The sequence below is a fragment of the Mus caroli genome, chromosome 11, assembly GCF_900094665.2.
Source record: "Mus caroli chromosome 11, CAROLI_EIJ_v1.1, whole genome shotgun sequence".
In the NCBI taxonomy this organism is placed as follows: domain Eukaryota; kingdom Metazoa; phylum Chordata; class Mammalia; order Rodentia; family Muridae; genus Mus; species Mus caroli.
This window is the reverse complement of record NC_034580.1, coordinates 66,683,053-66,703,694: the sequence shown is the minus strand read 5'-3', so window position 1 is coordinate 66,703,694 and position 20,642 is coordinate 66,683,053.

Here is a 20,642-nt window from a genome sequence, read left to right as displayed (position 1 = left end):
CTCCCCTCTCCCCTCCCCTCCCCTCCCTTCCTTCCTTTCTTTCTTTCTTGCTCAATTGAAACCAGTGTTCAACTCCCACATCTGGGCCTATGGACTGGAAGTTCACTTCCTCTGAAGTATCCCTTTGCAGGAGATCATTGTCTTTCGTATCCCACAAGCACCCCCTGAGCACCCGTTAGGTGCCAGATGTTTTCCTGTATTTGAGGGAGGCACAGCAGCTGAATGAAGTCGACAGAGACCCTGCTCTCTGGAGAGTGATACTGAGGGAACTTCAAGAGGGAATGTCATTTTCTGCATCCTGGTAAATATTTACATTCCATGGTCTGAGCCTGTTGAAGGTACACTTAAGACTTGTATGTTTCCCTTGGTGCAGGCCTTACTTGCAAACGGAAAAGGAATTGGATGTAAACAATGATGTGGTGGCCATCACACTCGTGCAGGAGTGTTTGGCAGAGCTGTCCACTGATGTCTGCAACTGCTTTGAATGCATCAAGGAAGGATATGGCTGGGAGCACTGACGCACTGTTAGACAGGAGATGAAAGCAAGTGTTCTGAAAGTGTTGCTGGGTCTGTGAGTATTCTTCGTTCAATCCTCTCAACTTGCTTGCTTTTGAATCGGTTCAGGACTTGTCAGGGAAATGAAATAGAAATGAAATAGACACGAAGACCTAAAAGCCTGGAGTGGTCTCTACCCTCCATGGTTTCCATTCTAGTGGGAGGAGAAAATGTTTCGTATGTTAAAGGGTGAGAGGTAATTAAAAGAAAAATAAAGTAGTGGGTGGGTAGAGCCTGTCACGAGTGGGCTGAGGGCTCGTCAAGGAAGGCCCGACACAGCAGAGGATCAAGCATCTGGGAGATCTCGGCAGGCAGAGACGAGCCTCTGCAGAGGGACGAGGGCCAGACACATGGATGATGATGGGAAGACAATGAGTCTGCTGAGCTGGGAGGGAAGCGGTGAGAGGCCCCCTGGAAGCATCTGGAGCTTGTAGCACCTTTAGAACCTTGGCTTCTATGCTGAGGGAGATGGGAGTCACTGAAGGGCATTTGAGCAGAGGAGAAGGAAAGTAAGATAGTAGACCTCAATCTTAAAAGACTAAGCCTTAAGTTTGGGCAGAGTGTGGGTGGGAGGTAACCACAGGCCACTGCAAAGGGCCTCGGCAAAGACCAAGGAGTTTTCAGATGTGGTTGGATTCCTGATGCCCGTCCGTGGAGTTTCTTGCAGTCATGAGGAAGGGGAGACGGAAGTTCAGGTGAACTAAGGTTTTGGATTTAGGTGGGTGATTTCCTGGGCAGCAGAGCAGTCAGAAGAGAAGGGAAAGAGTGAGCAGGGGCGAGGGATGTCACCAGTGTGCACTGGGAGTCAGCATGAAGACCCCAGAGAGAGTTGAAATTGGATGGCAATCAAAGTGGCCTCTAGTTACAGGTCAGAGTCATAGCTGGGGCCAGACACCAGAAGTCAAAGGATCAGCCTGGACTAGCTTTGCTGGGACCTGAGGATAGACCTGGATCCTGAGGATAGATCCTGAGGATAGACCTAGATCAAGGCTGTAGAGGAGGCTGTGGCAAACCTGTCATCAGTATGTGAGGCCAGCCTATCCTGAGCCTTTTGTGAGCAGCGCACACTCACAATGCCAGGTGAAGCTGCCCAGCGGGAGTGCTGATGTGTTTGTTAGAAGGTGACCATCTCTTAGTGATCCCATGCAAAGCCATGGCCAGGGTCTGCATCTGGGAGTGGGCCTGCAGGAATGAGTGCCCAGTAGAAAGCCTCTGTCATCATCGAAAGTAAGCAGCCATCTTGGAAATTGTTCTGGTTCTCAAGCAGAAAAAGGTTCTATATAAACCTTGCCCTCTGCTCACCTGCTGGGTGTGGCTCACTGTCTGTTCCTCATCTTCTTTCTGCTCTCCGCTGGACTCTGATCAGTTACTATGTCAGCCTGTGAAAGGTGAGAAAGGCACCCCATTTTGAGGATAAGTCTAAGATAGTGACTGCTCCTCCTGTACAACTTCTTTACCTTCAGATAGACTCAAACCCACTTGCTGGGACTGGGTCTGAAGAATCAGAGCCACTGGGCTTCCAAGGCAGGGGCAAATATTGCCCTGTGCCTGCGTGTTCAAGGCAACTTGGAGCTGGTGAGGTTCTGTGGCTCTGATAATCCCAAAGGCCATAAGGTTTGTCACTATTGAACAGAAGTAGAAAGAATACACTTGGCTGAGTGATGAGCTTTGCCAGATGAAGCCAGACATTCTGGAGAGGTCCAGTGAATTTGTAACTCTCTTCCTTGAGATGGGCTGGACTTTTCAGCTCAGCTCAGACCCAGGATGTTCTTGAAAACACACACACACACACACACACACACACACACACACACACACGCACGCACACGCACACACAGGAGCACTCTACCACCACCACTACTAGAATGTATTGATTGCCAACGTTTCGTCATAACTAAAATATATTAATATTGTTAATTAGGCAAGAAGAGAGAAATACAGGTTCCAGGAGATAGAGGGAGAAATTACATTGTAACACGTGAAAATGCTAATTTGTGGCACACGTGCTATAAATATCCTGGGATCATGCCAGCCCTGAGTTGCTTTCCCCTACTTAATGGACTCAGCCCTCTCCGCCTTCTTGTTGAGTGAAGACTTTAAATGAGGGTTGGAAACGTGACCAGAAGGGAAGTTTTTTTTCTTCTCCCGTTATTTCAAGACGGACAATAAAAACATGATTTTGTAAAGGGAAAAGCGCGATCTACAATTATCTGCATTTAGGAGATACACAGCGGAGGCGTCTTTGTCCCGTGGTGCTTCTGGAAATAGCAGTTGAAGAAAAATCAGATCTTCAGTTGGATGGGATGGGAGGCAATTGGATGGGTGGTTCTGATCCATTCCCAAATCATCCTTTAAGTGGCTGACGTTCTGGGTCACTGCACATGGTGTGGGGCCACGGTGAGGCTGCACCAGGCCTCAGAGTTCCTCCCTCTCCTGAGAAGACAGAGTGCTGAAATATATCTGTGATTGAAAATACTTAAGTTCGAGGCCTCCAGCGCTTTCCCCTTTCAAGGTGACAGTAATTGAAGCATGGTGCCGTGCGAATCTGACATTTATAATCCGGCTAAGGAAAAGGTCAGCTTCCTTTCAGAGCTGCACCGGAGCCAGCGGGGAAAGAGTCCTGAGATGTCACAGCATGTTTCTGAGATTTCCGGTGGTGCTTTGATTTAATAACAGCTTCAGTTTGCAATGTATAATTATAACCATCCCAACTCTCCATGGTGTGAAGTGACAGGGACTCTAAAGAAATAAAGCCATCACTTTCTCTACAGAAAGGCTCGAAGGGAGGGACTGCCCCACACCTCCCCCCGAGCCTGGTGCAAATGGCCATCGTGAGAAGCAAACTTCCTCCTTGGATGACCATTGGTGCTACAGGGTACTTTAGGCAGATAATGAAAGGATCAGATCACTAGAAGCGGGGCTTCATCTGTGGGCCAAAGGGAAGGTACAGGTTTGTGTCTGATGTCTTAAGAGTTTTTGATGAGTTGGGGGAGGGGGAGGGTGGAGGGATGATGAGACCAGGGATAAAATCTCACCAGCAGCATCCGTTTCCCCCTCAGGGAATTTAAAGACAGAAAGTGTCTCTTTAACACAAGCCCTACCCAACAAGGGAATCCACATGCTCTATGTAACTTACACAACTTGCTTGACCTTGGGAGTGGCCTCCCACTGAGGGATGCTGGGATGAGGATGGAGAGGGGTTTGCAGAGGTGCTGGGAGGCAAGAAGCTGTTGGCACACTGAAGAGTGAGTTAGAGGTATGAATCTGATGTGCTCTCAGGGATTAAAGACACACCCCATCCCTTGTGTGGGAGATGTTAACCAATGTTGCTTGTTCAGATTTTTGTTTTTAAGATTGATGTATTTTGTTTTATGTGTATGATGCTTTATCTACAATTGTGTGTGTGTGCACACTGTGTGTGTGCAGTGCCCATGAAGGCCAGAAGACAGATCCTCTAGATCTGAAGTTACCAATTCCTAGCACCTACATGCCCTGCTCAGGCCTGGTCCCTTTGGGTCATAGGACAGATAACAGCAGCTGGTCTGGGCAATGGGTCTCATGCTGAGAAACACGTCCTAGACCTAGTGTAGTAGGGACAGTTTCAGCACCTGGTCATCCTTGGTGCCTGGTGGGGAGAGCCTGATGTGGCTACTGTTGTGGGAAACCAGATGTAAATATAAAACCCACAGGGTGGAAGGAAGACATCTTCTCTCATACCATGGGATACCTGTGACAATGATGCATGTTCCTGAGATAGCCAGAGGGGCAGGCAAGCAGGCCTTACTATATTGTCAGGGCCAGAGTTCAGCTTTATGCAGTCTACAAGCAGGTCAAGGCTAAATTCTAAGGTTAGGAACAAAGTTCACTGTCTGGCCAGAAATGGGGCTCCAGGAAGGCAGGGCTGGAATCAAAGCATGGCCAGAGCTGCAGCTTAATAAGTAGTCAAACTGTGAACTCAAGAGATTGATTCCCTCAGAATTCACCATTGGTAAGAAAACAGCCTCAAGCCTGTCTTCTGCGACAGCCTGAGCCACAAGGCGGCTTCCATCACAGGGTGGAGTTTACATTAGTTAAAGACATTCTTTCATGCTTTAGACTTCTAGAGGGGAGAAGTGTTGGTTAGCTTGGCTGGAGTTAGGTGCTTCCCCCTGTACCCATGAATCATTATAGCCAAGTGGGGTTTGGGGGCCTCTGAAGGTCAAAGGTGATGGTTACTTTCTTGTCATTACAATAAAATACTTGACAGAAGCAACTAAAGGGAGCAAGCTTTCCTTATTTTATTAGGCTCATGGTTCCAGAAGAGTGGGCCATTGTGAAGGAGAGGAAGGAATGGCAGAGTAGCCAGCTCTACAGTGCTGAGAGGGTACGGCAGCAGGTCCTCACAGGAGCACAACAGGAACCAGAGACCTGACTGGAATTGGAGGTGGAATAGAACCCTCAAAGTTTGCTGGCTACACCTACATCTTAAAGCTTCTGCCAACTCCCTAAGTAGCACCACCAACTGGAGTGCATGTCCAAACACAGGAGCCTCTAGGGTGCACTTTAGACTCAAGCTGAGACATGTGCTACTGTGATTCTTGCAAAGGGGGTGCTGTATGATCCAGGAGCTCTCCCAGTCACGGGTGTTTTCAGTAGCATTCCAGCATGGTTCTTAGGGTAGCAGAGGACGCCCAGTTACCAATGCAGCATGAACAGGAACTGGCAAAGAAACAGAATGGGGGAAAGGCTAGAAGCAGTAAGAGCAAAGTAACTTACTTTTCTCCTTATCAGTTTCCTCTTGCATAGAGTTGATGTAAGGCTGGAGTCAGCATAGTGTCGTGAGAAGTACTGTGCACATAAAGGACTTAGCACAGCTTGGAGTGAGAGAGTACACAAGGTCAGCTGTTCACAGGCATATTGTACCTATTGTTAAGAATCCAGCACACTGGCTAGAAAATGCAGTAATCCCCAGATAGAGCATAGAAAAATTCCAGAACACCATGGACACACATATACACACACAGAGGAAAGAGAGAGACAGACAAAGAGACATAGAGAGGCAGACAGTGAGACACAGAGAGAAAGACAGGGAGAATGAAACTTTTCAGAAAGAGCAAAGGAGCAAATAAGAGAAACAAAATGAATTCTTCATAAAATAGCAAGTGTGAGCAACACAGAGTTCAGGAATACAAGGAGCCACCATAGCCCAGGCTCTAGGGGAAAACAATTTAAAGTTAGAATTACATACCAAGCCTAAAATACCCTGGAGGGCAAAGATATTTTCAGGTCTTCAGGACTCAGAAAGCTTGCCTTTTGTAAGCTCTCTGAAAACAAAAACGACTAGGAACAGGAATGATGAATGGAACATGACATCAGGAGTTGAAATGGCATGCAAAATATGAACAAAATCAGAGTCAAAATGAGTAATGCTGGGTAGTTAAAATAACAGTTCGAATTAAAATTCTAGAGGTTAAAATGTGGACGAGGAGACAAGGTCAAGGGGGGGTGAAAGGTCAGGGAGTGGGGAAAGAAAAGCAAACGACACTCTGAATTTGGTTCTGTTCAGGGAGGAAATTTAAGCATGATTATACGCAAACCTGGCTAGATAATAGAAGGTTCTGGAAGAGTGGAAAAATACTAATAGCTATTAGAGGAAAAATGGGCGCAGATATTTGGGTTGTACAATAATCTGTAGGAAGTGGGTGTGATTGAAGGTCAAGCGGCACAAAGAAAAGAAGCAGAGCACAGAAAAAGCAAAATAAAATGTCAAGAAGCCAAAGACTTGGCTTGTACTAAGGGAAGTCTCAGGCTAGCCACTCAGCAGTAATCTCAGGTTAGACCATAAAATCCTGCGAAGTGGCTTCTGAGAAGTAGAACCAGAACGGGGATGATCCAGAATGTTAGTAAGAAAGAGATGGCAAGAGCTGCTCTGGGCAAAACTAAACAAGAAGAAAATGGAGGAGGATGGGGAGAGGAGAGGAGAAGGGGGAAGAAGAAGAGGAAGAAGGAGGAGGAGGAGGAGGATGGAGAGGAGGATGAGGATGTAGAGGAGGAGGAGGAAGAGGAGGAAGATGGAGAGAAGGAAGAGGAGGAGGAGGAAGATGGAGAGAAGGAAGAGGAGGAGGAGGAGAAAGATGGAGAGAAGGAGGAGGAGGAGGAAGATGGAGAGAAGGAGGAGGAGGAGGAGGAAGATGGAGAGAAGGAAGAGGAGGAGGAGGAGGAAGAGGAGGAGGAGGAGGAAAAGGAGGAGGAGGAGGAGTTGTTATTTTTCCTTAATGGTGAGGGAGGTTTTGTTTGTTGTTATTTGTTTACATGATTGTAGGCTGCCCTCATTTCCCATACTTCCTTCATTTTGGTTGCCCTGCCCCCTGTCTCCTTGACTACCCCCTTTCCCTACTTAAACTTTTCCAACTCCCTTTGCATTTCCCTGGATTCTTCTATATTACAACTATCTGCCTTTCCACCAAGCACTCTCCCAGTGGGCTCTTTCTGGTTTCTGGTCTTTACAGGAACTCTTGGATCCAACACACTGAATCAGAAGCTCAAAGCTAGAATTTGCTCTTGGAGACAACATGTGGCATTTGTCCTTCTGGGCCCAGATGACCTCATTCAGTATGTATTTTTTTCAGTCTCATCCATTTACTTGCACCTTTTTGTAATTTCATTTTTCCTGAATAAAATTACATTGTATATAGGTGCCATATTTTAATTATCTATTCTTCAGTTTTATTTCCTGGCTAAAGTGAATAGAGCAAAGGGTGTTTTTATATTGTGATTATAGATAATAGATTATAGATTATAGTGTAATTCAAGATAAAAAGTATTGGGAGGGTTAAAAAGTGCTAGTACGTGTTGATGGACTATCTAATCAAACCATTGGAAACAACAGAACAGAACCTTCAGAAACCCAAAAGTAAGGGCACATGAAGCAAATGCTCCACGATGTTGACATGTATGAGGCCCCACTGAAAGTCTCAGAGCCTGATCAATACAGACCTCTGCTTATATGGAGATCATGGCCCCATAAAACACCCAGTCTTATCTTAAGTAATAGGAAGAAAGGGTCACCAAAGACAAATACCCTGACTAGCATTATTAAACTTGGTGAACTTGAACTTGAATTTGGTTTTTAAGACAGAGTCTTTCTACATAGTAGTTATAGGAGTTTGGGAACTCCCTTTGTAAACTAGGCTGATCTCAAATGCTCAGGAATCCTCCTGCCTCTACTTCCTTCGTGCTAGGATTAAAGGTGTGCACCACCATACCTGGCTTACATTTATAGTTATAATAGGAAGAAAAACCAAACCAAACCAAACCAAACCTAACCAAACCAAACCAAACCAAACCAAATCAAACCAAACTCATAGTTGTATGGGAGTTTGCTCAGAGACTGGATATGTATATTAGTATCACAAAGACCTAAAAGTATTCTTTGTCCTTAAAACATCCCCTGCCCTGCTTGAGACATAGATCAAGTCTCACTCTGTAGATGAGGCTGCTCTTGAACATGATAACTAATCCCTGTCTCAGACTCCCAAGTGCTGGGAATAGAGGCATGTGCTATCGTGTCCAACAGAAGTAGCCTATCTTTATTTTAACGAATGAACAAGTGAACGAATGAATTTTTGAGACAGAGTCCTTCTGTGGCAGCCCAGGCTGGCCTTGCATTTGTAGTCTTTGGCTTGTCTTAGCCTTGAGGCTGGCACTAGAGGTATGGACCACCCTGCACTGCCCAAATTGTCTGTCTTTAAATTTAGCATGTGGTTTAAGAAGAGATTCTTTTAGGTCACCCATTTATTTATAGTGTATTGTCATACACAAACATGCATACTGAATCATTGCACTGTGTCATAAATATGCAGAAATACACCGTCCCTAGTTCCTTCTCACTTCCCAATTCTCTGTATCACAAGGTGAGCATCTCCATGTGGCCACACCCTTCTAGCCACAGTGCTCTGCCTCACTCTTTGTGCCAGTCCACCATGGACCAGAGCCTCTGAAACTCTCAACCAAAGTAAAGCTTTCCTCCTTGAAGTTGTTTGTCTTCAGGCATCTCGCACAGGGAGAAAAACAAACACAAAACTGATGGACATCCCAGGCAGTGTGTTTCTAGGCAACTCACTTAATGACTTTAACCCTCAGTTTTCTCCCTGTAAAACATAGGTAACACCACCACCTTCCTTTAAAGTTATTCTATCTAGGGCTTTGTTTTGGGAATTGAATGTGATGATGCATTGAAAACCTTAGTAGAGTTTATGATAATAATGTTAGTGGCTGCAGCATTTGTTGCTGCTGTAACTGTTGGAATAATGGTGTATATCGTGGGCACTGCAGACATGGAAGGCCCTCTCTGCATCTTTAGCAGAGCAAGCACCAAGTGTAGGAGCAGAATCCGAGTTTGTTCCCAGTTACAGCTCACACTCCTTTGATATAATGTATGGACCAATCACCAGAATGTATCGATTAGAATCTCATTGATGGAAGAAGTCATGGGTAATAATTTGTTTCCCTTCATTTAAGCAGCTTTCCCTGGTGGTCTTAAAAAAAATAAACGCTTTGTTTTCTGGTTTTCTAAAGTGTGCTTTCTTACTTCATTGCCCATCACAACCAAATAGAGGCTTTAGCAAAGAAAGGCATGTGACCTCACACAGAAGGACTGGCCCAGCAGCATAGCCAGAGCAATGCCAGCCCAGGGGTTTGCCCAATTAATTCCCTAGTTGCAGAATTTAGTAACTCAGTTAGACCTGTTTTATTTTAGTTTTGAGACAGGGTTGTGCACTGTAGCCCGGGATGACCTTGAACTTTTAATCTTCTTGTCTTGGACATCTAAGTGCTGTTAAAGCCATTTTGGATAGATCTTTAAAAGCTAAAGCATTTCTGGCTATATATCTAAAAGAAATAAACTTGGCATGTAAAGGGATATGGACACACTCATGCTTATCACAATATGATTCAAAATACCTAAGACAAGGGACCAGTCTAGGTGCCCATCAATGAATGGATGGAGAAAACGGGGTCTACACGCACAATGAAGCATTATTCAGCAATGAAGAAAGATGACGTTGCCAGACACAGGAAGACAGATATTACACATCTCTTCCCATATGCAGACATCTTTTTAAAGAAGTCATTCTAAAACTTAAAATATTATTATTAGGGTCTGGGAAGGGTGTCATGGCAGGGATGGTGAGGTGGAAGAGGATAAATGGATTTGGTCAATATACACCATGTGCATGAGGAAAATCAATGTAAATTTCATTGCTACATAATTAATATATGTTAATAAGACAAGGGAACATATTGAAAGCATACACAAAACTAGAGAGCATAGTGCATTGAAGTGCTAGGGCCCAATGTCAACAGCTGTCAACTCATGGCCAACATGTGGTTCCCACTCTCCTATGCTCCATTCCTTTCTTTCTTTGTTTTTTCTTCTCTAGTGCTGAGGACTGAGGCCAGGACCTTAAGTATGCTAGGCAAGAACTCTATCACTGAGTTACAGTTACAGCCCTCTGCATATTTTTTGTATGTCCTATATTTCATGAGATGGTTCCTGATTTAGCTTGTATACTGTGGATGTGGCACCTTGGGAGAATTAGTGATCCTTGCAGTCTAGACTCCTTGATGTCAGGTGCCAGACCCAGCTCTGCATGTGCAGACATGCAGAGAGCCACATGTCACCTACATAAGTGGCTTCTCTAGGGACTAAAGCTTAGCGTTGGATGAAAGAAACAGACAATGGCAGGTTCTTTTTGGTGAGATCTTAACTCCACACTTTGCTCACAGTAAGTACTTAACACCCATTATGCTGCCTAGCCTTTGTACAATTGGCAAAACCAGATTATTGTATTATTGCAGACTGGGAGAGTGATCTCCACACACTGAAGTTCTATAGCTGGTAAGTAGAGTCTAGATCTGAATCTAGATCTGACACCAAAGGCCGATGCTTTTGGTCTGTCTTCTCTACCATCTAGAGCAGTCCTCAGCAGGGAGGAAAACATAGGCTAACTTTACAGGCTACTGTTTGGAAGAACAGTGACTAGCCTTGAAGGAGAGCATCCTGGAGGCTTGGGACACCTCAACATGGGGCATCTGAACCAGTGTGAGGGCTAGTTTTATGTAAACTTGATGTAAGTTACAGTCATTTTAAAACAGGGACCTGCAACTGAGAAAATGCCCCACCAAGTGGACCCATGGACTACCTGTGGGGCATTTTTGTAATTGACAATTGAGATGAAAAGAGGGCACTGTGGGCAGTGTCAGTCTGGATTGGTGGTTCTGGGTGCTATAAGAAAACAGGCCAAACAAACAGTGAGGAGCAAGCCAGGAAGCAGCACTCCTCCATGGCATCAGTTCCTGCCTCTAGGTTCCTGCCTTGCTTGAGTTCTTGTCCTGACTTCCTTGGTGCTGAACTATGATGAAGAACTGTAAATGAAATAAAGCCTCTCTTCCTTAAGTTGCTGACTATAGTCATGTTGTTTCACCACAGCAGCAGAAACCCTACCTAAGACAAACGGTGTCTGATTAGATGCTCTCCCTATGTTGGAAGCCCTCGTGACAGACATCTTCTTGCAGCCCATAAGGTATGCTCTGTCCTCTATGGCTTGTCACCTGTGTCGGTGTCTGTTCTATTGACAATGGCCTTGCTTACTTTTCAGTCTAGCTAAACCTAAAGCTGGGACCCAATATTTCAATAAAAGCCTCATTTAAGTTACAAACTGTGGGAGGATTAATACCATGTTTATTGACCAAATTAATTATCGAGTGAGTTTCAGGGTCCATATGTAACGATTTCAACATTGTCCTTATTAATGGGCTCCCTCTGTAGGCATTGCAACTGCTATTCAAATTGGCTGCCCTGTAGCAGCTACCACAATCTCAGTGAAGGGCTCATTATTTTTGCATATTTCATGCTTCATTTTCTGGTGAAAATGATCCACATTAGCTAATTGTAGACGCGCTGTTCAGGTCACGGCTGTGTGGTGTGAACTCTGTACAAGAATGATGGATCTTGTCTCTTCTGGCTCAGGGAAGGTGCCCTAGGGCTATGGAGGCTACAGGAGGGAGGCAGCACCCAAACTCGGAGCAAGTGGGAAGCCAAGCTGTGCTTTAACTTGAGTGATTCCAGCACAGATCCTGCAGGAGCTTGGATGCACTGTTCAGAAAGATGGGCATGTCTGTCTGCCTCTGAGTTCACCTCTGTCCTGGAGAGAGCACGGTTCTATTGCACACTCAGTATTCAGGGTCTGGCTTTATTCTCCTGTTTGACTAGAGAGAACAGAAGAAGGAAGTATCTCCTCTAAAGCTATAAGGAGACAATGGAGAAATGTCAGATCTGTTTAAATGCCAAATATTCTGGGTTACTTTAACCACCGTAGCTCCCATGTGACTCTGGCTGGCCAATCAGAGCATTCCATGGAGGGATACTTCCACTTACATGTATTCCACATTCATAATTTTGAATAGCATTTATGTTGGTCTTTATGCGGTGTGAGCAAAGTGCCTTGCAGAATCAACTTAAAGGTTTATCTTGGCTCATGGTTTCAGACGGTTCCCTTTATGCCTGCCTGGGTGCTTGGGTGGAACATCATGGCAGTGGGTGTGTGTGGCTAAGGAAACTTATTTACTCCATGGTGGCCAGGGATTTGGGAGTGAGACAGAAGGGTGAAGGACTGAGATATGTGTCAGAGGACACAGATCCCCTCAGAACAGAAACATGGCCCCCAATCTCCAGTCCCAGCCATGCTCAATTGCAGTGACACCTTCTTGGTAAATACATTTTAAACACAAGTCACTATAGCTTCATCCCCCTGCTTCAGAAAAATGGACAGTGCCACTCTTGCCCAGAATATCACAGGCTCAACATCTTCATATAAGTAAAAAAAAAATCTAGTAAATTACCTTCTGCTAGAGCTTCAAACTAAACATTTCCTAATGAGTAAGGGCTTCATTTCTCTTCCTTTGTGACACCCTTGGAGTTGGTGACAGTTACAACATAAATTTGTATAATCTCATACTCTCAGCAGGGAATAATGAGGGGGAAAGTGGTTTTGACAAATAATTATGGGTGAGCTGATGTGAATATACCAGGGCGGCTACTGGATATTCAGCATGCGAGCAGTGAGCTGCTGCGGTCCTTTGGAGTGGGGAGGGCTTCTGATGGCCACTGATGCTCTGTCTGCTAGCACGGCACACCCATGAATGGTCTCCATAGGGTCAGTTCACACTGGAAAATTCTTGCCACCATAGGGGAGCTTCTTGTTTCCTCCTCCTATGTGGGCTGGGAACTGGAACAGGTTTGTGGTGTGTGTGGAGAAGTCTCCTCTCTCCTGTGTCCTCAGGAAAGTCCTAAGTCAGGTCAGGCTCAGGGTTTAATCTGAACCAACCAAGGGTCAGTTTGGGGAGACAGAGCTCACGTGGTTGGAGGGCAGAGCCTGCAATCAAAGTCTGCCTTTGTACACAGTATTCCTCCTTCTCTATAATTTTACTATTGGGGCTTCAGCTACCCAGTGTTACCTGGGGTCTGAAAATTTCCTAAATGAAGAATTACAGAAGATTCAGAAGCTCAGTTTTAAATAACTCACCTTCCTGAGTAGCCTGATACAATCCCATCTTCAGTCATCATCCCAGAAGAGACACCCTGTAATACAGCATGCCCACACTGTGAAAACCAGAATTTCTTAAACTGCATGAGCCCAGACGGGGTCATGTGACTAGATGTGAGGTTGCAAAAAAATTGGCAGTGGCAGGAAATGCTGTCAAGAATTCGGGGAGAGGGGAGCAAACTGGGACATGCCGGGATTACAAACTGGTCCAGCCACCGTAGAAATCATTGTGTAGAACTCTCCTGTGTCCCTAACACTGAGAGGTAGATGCAGCCTCAGCAGCACTACCCCTTGGCATACACTCAAGGGCCTGGATGTCCCAGCCCACGGATTTTGGCTCACTGTTGCTCTGTTCACAATGGCTAGGAGGCGGCTGATGCTTGATAGTGAAGATGCTCATACACATGGCTGGGAAGAAAGGCGAAGCCAGGAAATCCACAGCTAAATGAATGGACTAGAAATTGAGCAAGGTAACCCAGACCTAGGAAGACAAATGCAGCATGTTCTGTCTTATTTGTGGATCTTTTTCAAATCTCTAGACACGCGTATGTAACTTGTAGTAACTTCAGAGATCAGTAAGAGGTTTCCGAATATGCCGTGACCAAATATTAACTCAAAATCAAATGTGTAATGACGCTGTGATGTTTCTGGCAGCCTTTGCCTGTGCTGTCTCATGTGACATCACTATAGCGCAGGTTGTGAGACACAGCACGTGTTCTTTGCACCTTTGCTCTCTTGCCCGCGAGCGCACACACACGCACGCGCACACACACACACACACACACACACACACACACACACACACACAGAGAGCAAACAAACAGCTCAGACTGGAGGCTACCGTGTGCCACAAGCTACAGTGAGCTTTGTACTTAAACATTTTTTTCTGCTTTATAGAAAGAAAAGGGCTTCCTTATGGAAAGCAAAGATGGTTCCTATTTTCCATCATTTCTTAAACATGTATCAAATTTGTATTTTTGGAAATGAATTTTATTTCAATATTTGATTAGAAACTGCTGGATGAGTTGCTGACTTGGACTTCATTTAAATCAAAAAGAAAGGAAAACATCAAATGAAATTTGGCTTGAGACCGGGATAGAATTTCCAAGAGTTTCTGAATTGGCCCCAAACAGTCTGCCGCCACTTTGCTTTCCCTACTTATGTAAAGTGGGGGTCTCAGCACCGTTGATTACCACGTCAAAATAATGATCAATTCTGAAAGTTGTTGAAGATGCTGTATGCCCTGTAGTGTCAAATATTTAGCCAATGTTTAATTACATAAGTGCAGCCACCAGCTCTATCTCATTAGTATGCTTTAGACTATAACAAATGGTAAAATTACACGGACTCCAAAGAGTTGTTTAAAAACAACCCCTTCACGACTTATTATTAGTAAATACCTATATGCTTAGGGTTGTGTAGAGTCTCCAGTGGGGCTGGTGATTTTGCTCAGTTGAGGGAGTGCTTGCCTAGCATACAGGAAGTCTGGGGTCCATCCCCAGCATGGTGGAAACTAGGCTGGTAACACATGCTCATACCGCTGGCACTTGGGAGACAGAGCCTGTAGGACCAGAAGTTCAAGACCACCCTGGGCCACACAGCTAGGCCAGTCTGGATTATGTGAGACCTGTCTCTGTTTTCTTTTCTTCTGGTTGAAAAGGGGTCTCGAGAGGAAGATGTTTAAGTTGCACTTGCCCATGCGACCTCTCTCCCTCTCCCTCTTGTTAGGCTCTTAGCAGCTGCTGTGCACCAGGCTGTTTGTGTTCAAGTTGCCTTATTTTTATCTAGCAAAGACTCCAGGCAATTGGAATATGCTAAACAGAGGCCAGAAAGCACTCCCTTTAAGGCAAATGTTTTCAGCTTAATAAGGAAGGTAAGTTGATTTTACACTATGGTTGCTAAGCCCCACGGTAAGACCTGATCTCCTGTGAGGCTGGGAAGATGGGAAAAGCAGTTCCTGTGGGTTTGTTGTTGGTGTATTTCTGGCTGCAGAACTGATGGCTGCAGGGGGACAGGAGTATAGTGGGGGACAGAACAGCGGCTGGCTCCCAGCTGATTACAGCAGTGAGAGTTTGACATGGGTCTGATGGGGGCACATTCTGAAGCCTGTGATGTTCCCGGGCCCAGGCTGTTCACTCCTCCTTCCCCATAGACTTGACCTCACCATAGCCTTTCTATTGTTTTTAAGAACAGATTTTGAAGTTCATCCACCTTTCTCCAGCTTGGCTGCTCTTTCATCTGCCCCTTAGAGCAGTGCATACTTTGAAAGCCAGATAGTATGTTGAGTTTCCCCCTACCGTCTTGCTTAGTGGGGCCCATCTTTGCTAGACTGCATGTGAATACATGTATGCCTGTGTGTATAGGAGGCAGGTGCATGAGTTCTTTGCCCATTATTCTAAGTGGTCATTCCCACCCATACATTGAGCACCATGCCCATTCTCCCTCCCCAGTGCTTGTCTGGAATGAGACACCGAGAGCTAGCCAGAAGTATGGACCACCTTCTAGGAGCTGCATCTCCAGGAAGTCAAGTGATTTTGACTCCGTGGGGATATGAATGGAAGGGTGTGTGATTTTTTGGTCATCAACATAAGGACAAAGGCACTTAACTTTTCCTGTGGTATTTTTTATTCGTTGGGAAACAACAGAAATGGAAGCCCATGTCTTGAATGTGGATGTGGGTCTCCTGGGTTCCTGGGGGCTGTGCGGACTGGGACCACTCACTCTATTTAGGTCTTTGTAAGAGCAGCAAACCATCTCATGTTGTTTTAAAAGTGTGTGTGTGTGTGTGTGCGAGAGAGAGAGAGAGAGAGAGAGAGAGAGAGAGAGAGAGGGGGGGGAGAGAGAGAGAGAGAGAGAGAGAGAGAGAGAGAGAGAGAGAGAGAGAGAGAGAGAGAGAGAGCCACAGCATGCATATGCAGAGACAATGTGGAGAACTTAGTCCTTTCCTACCATGGTAGGTCCTGGGGATTGAACTCAGGTCACCAGGCTTGATGACAGATGCTCTTACCTGCTGAGCCACCTCACCAGTCTAGCAGCTGCATTCCTGAGTCTGTTGGTGGCACTCAATCTGTTGCTTAGCTAATGACATATACTGGCTCCACCCACAGGTCCCAAAGAACAATGATGCACTTACAGAACAGAATAAGGCCTAAGGCTCCCTTGAAATTGGCCTCTCATCTGAGCTTAGCGTTGGCTCCTTTGAGTGGCAGCCCCTACATTTCACAGACAGCGAGTGCAACTAGGGTTCAGAGAGGACCTGGCACTGTCTAAAGTCACAGGCACAGAGCAGGAACAACAACCCAGGTTCCCAGCCTCCAGTGTGGTGTGGCTTGTTTGCCGGTGCCAGGCTTTTGCCTGTAGCGCTTGGAATCAAGACCATAATGTTGTTATTAAAATATTTACTTGCATGAAAAATTTCTATTACCTGAAACTCATGTATTATAGATGGAATCAGTAGCTTAGAAGGAAATACACAAGAAGAATCACTTTAATAACAAAAGCTATGCAGATAAATTCCTCATTTCAGCAAGCTCTTGGCGGTCCCAAATAAATATATCATTTTTATCAGGCAAGTGCTCTAGAAACAGCGTCTTTGAGAAATATGTCAAAATAATCTCCCCGGCTGCGCTCCCTTCTGGAGGAAGGAAATATGATTGTGACAGCAAAAAAGAACGATTAAAAAGGATTTCCTCACTATAGTGTAAACCACTGCAAAGAGGTCTCGAAGTGGCAGGAGAAAGCTGTTTGGGGTCAGAGGTCAAGGCTCCTCACTCTAGTCCTCTGGCTGTGTGACCCCAACTCCCTGCAAGCCTTCATCTCCTCCTAGGGTCTTTTAGGGGGGAATTTCTACAGTGTAGACTGTACCCCAAAAAAATAAAGTGCGACTCAATTTAGCAGCGTCACCCCTTATGGTTTAAGTCCTGGGACTCAGCGGGAAGGAAGCACAGTGAACGGATCTAAGAAGCCTACTATTGGCTAGTGAGTGGAGCATGCACATGCACTCACACACTCCATTCTCTTCTGTAAGTCTGTTGTTGTTGTCGTCGTCGCCGCCATCATCATCATCATTATCCTAGACTTTGGTCCCTTTCTTTCTTCCCCTTCCATATCAAGCACCTCCAAAATCTGCAGTGCCTAACCTCTAAATCTTTGCTATCCCTGACACTGTCTCTGCCCATCTCCACAGTGACCTCTACAGTCGCCGCCTCTGTCTCTATGTGGGACTCCCTGCCTATCCCCTCCCTCTTCCTGCCCATCAGATCTTCCCAAAGAGCAAACATTTATCATCCCCTCTCAAAACCTCCTATAGGATATGGTCCAAGTTTTTTTGCTTTGGCGCTTAAGGTCTTCTGTAGCTCTCTAGGTCCTTTGCTTAGTGCAGGCAAAAGACTCTCCAGAAACCTCCACACAGGTCACACCCTCCATGTCCTGTACCCATCCAGGCTGCCATCTCTCAGTCTGCTCCTTTTCTTCTTCTGGGTGGTAGCTGGTCCCCTGGATCCAATACAAGTGCCTCTTCCACACAAGCCTCTGGATCCTCTGAGGAGCCAAAGCGTTCTCTCCTGGAATCACCCCAGAATCCTCTTGGTGCCTCCTGCCCAAGCCCTCTGAACTGTAGCCCCATCTAGGACAGGGAAGTGCAGGAGATGGAGATCCAAGCTCATGCCTGTAGGGTGAGTAGCCTTGCCTTCATGGCTTCTGCTCTTCATCATTATACTTGGAAGATTGGGAGCAGGCAAACAGAGGCAAGGATATGAGGTGTGTATATATGTGTGCATGCATGCAGATATGCACACATGCATATGTGTGGTTATATGCCATGGAAATGCTCTTTTTCTTTAGCAGAAACATCATTATTTCAAGTGCAACTCAAAAACCACTCTCCCTTTTTCTTCCCTCTATTGCCTGCCTCTGTCTGTTCCCACCTGATTGCGTCCTGGCCCATCCCCATAGCAACCCTCAATCCCCACCAAGCCTCCAGGGCCTGTGTGAGAAGGAGGGGAGACACACATAAAAGACCATGCCGTTTTGCTTTTGCATTCCTGTCTGGTGTCCTTCTGTTCTTGCAGTTTCCTGAGGCTTTGAGAGCTCCAACCTCTGAAGATGAATCAAGACCAATCCTCCTGCATCACGTGCCACTCGGGTGACCACAGGCAGTCTCTAAATATACATGTATCTTTCCCATGAAGGGGAGTGGGGATGGATCTGAGCTATAACTGTATTTATGTTCCTGATGCCAAGAGGAGCCTGTACCCGTAGGACTTGCAGAAGGGCAATAGGTGACTGTCTTCAAGGGAGACAATATCCAGTGTGTAAGGCTGGAGGCTTGCAGCAGGCTCCGTGGACCCTGAAGCCTGTGTTTTCTGCATGACACTTGCTTAGTGTGTGTGTGTGTGTGTGTGTGTGTGTGTGTTGTGTGTTGTGTGTTGTGTGTTGTATGCTCTTGCTGCATTAAGCTTGGGGTCTATACAGTATCAGACATCAATGATCCCTCTTATCCACCCATAAAACTAGTTAGAGAATGCAGAAGTAACGAATGCCTTTGTTACAGAGGAGGACTCAGAGAAATTGGCCAAAGATTTCTCATCAGTTGTGCCCAGTGGTACTGTCCAACCCACACAGTGACTGGGCTCTGCAGATGTGCCAGGAACTGACCTTATAAACCCACTACTAAGCAGCCTCCACCCCACATTTTAGTTAATTAATCCACAAGGGATTGGTGGTGGTGGATTATAATGATGTTTCTTCATGGTGTGTGTGCTCGCATGTGTGTGCCTTTGGCAGGCCCACTAGTGAGTGAGGAAGCTTCTCACTGTCTCCGGAAATGAAGCCAGCTTCCCATTATCAGATCGTCTCTAAATGAGTAAAGGATTGGATTTTGACATCACCGCCTCATTTCTGCAAGAAAAGAGACAGCCTGACAAGTTGTTTTGTCTCACGCTCGTTTGAGCAGAACATTTTGAGGAATGTCCCTGTGTGTGGAAGGATGCTGCTGGGCAGGACAGATGTCCACAGTGACCAAACATGACTGCCATTTGCAAGTAATCATCCCATGTTGCAGAGTGGGACAGGAGGAGAGGCATTCCTAGCTCCAAGCTTGGGCTAGAAGGGGTGTGCTCAACGCGCGCGTGCGTGAGTGCGTGCGTGTGTGCATGCGCATGTGTGTGTACATCAGATGAAATACTGTGGCCCTTCTGCACGGCTCGGGATGCTATTATATACATCCTGAAATCAACCAGTTTTACTCAAGAACATGTTAGTAATCGGTAGCAGCCTCCCTGGGAAAAAAGTGCAGCTAACACAGTAACAACCCCTAGGACTCAGAATTGCTTCCTCAGCATCGCAGCATCCTCTGGACACAGCTGATTGGTCCGAGGTGAGGACAGCTCACTCAAGTTGGACCAATCAGAATTTTCCTCTCAAAGACTAAGACTCTTGAATCAAGATGAACAGAACCAGGGAATCCTTGACCTTGAATGGCGATTGGCAAGGGCAGGTTCAATGATGACCTTGTTCTCCTAAGATGGATAAGTGCAAACTCTTAGAGTCCAGCCGTGGAGCCAATTTCCACGTTGAATCCTGCCTTGACTTCAAGCTATGATCACAGGGTTGTAACCCTCAGCCAGGAATTTACTCTCTGGATTTTGTTCCACAACCTGAAAAAATAGAAATCAGGTAAAGAAGAAGAAAAAAAAAGCCATGGAAATAATTATTATGAAGCCACTCTTACTGGTTTTGAACTGCCTAGATGTTTGCTAAAAATATTGATGCAGTCCTTGGTTTACAAAACATAGGTCTGAAGTATGGCTGAAAACTCAGAGACGAAGAAGGAACAGAATGCAGTAAGGATTGTAGACACTTTAGAGGGAGAAGGAGACCGATGGTGGGAAGGAGGGGCGAGGAGTCTCAGGAGATGGGGATTCTGGGGCTTTGGAGAACAGTGCCCATTTCCTTCCCAGGACAGCTCTCACAGAGCCCGGGTGCAGTCAGCCTTGCAAGCAGCCCCCAGGAGTTCCTGTGCATCCTGGTTTTTCTAAACACCACAGGCGAGGTGCTGTGGACTGGTCTGTGTTAGGGAAGAGAAGTTCCATCCTCATCTTCATTATCTTTGTTATGTCAGTCAGCTCTTCGTTCCTGAGACAAAATACTAGAGAGCATGAACTTAACCAGAGAGGTTTACTCTGATTCAGAGTTTCAGCAGTTTTAGTTTATGGACCTGGCGTGGTGTCACCATGGCAGGAGCCCACAGCACAGAAGTTGCTCACCTCATCCTCAGGAAGCAAAGAGAGGTGAGAAAATGCTGGACTTCCTAGAACATGTCCCCAGTGACCTGACTCTCCTCACTCCCACACGGAGGCCTTGCCTCTTAAAGGTTTCATCATAGTCCAGTAACACACAGGTTGGAACAAAAAACTCTTGGGACATTTCACACCTGAAGCAGAGCAGTTGGCAAGCTTAGACATCCAAACGGGCCAAGTCAGGCTGTGAGGATGGCTCAGCTGT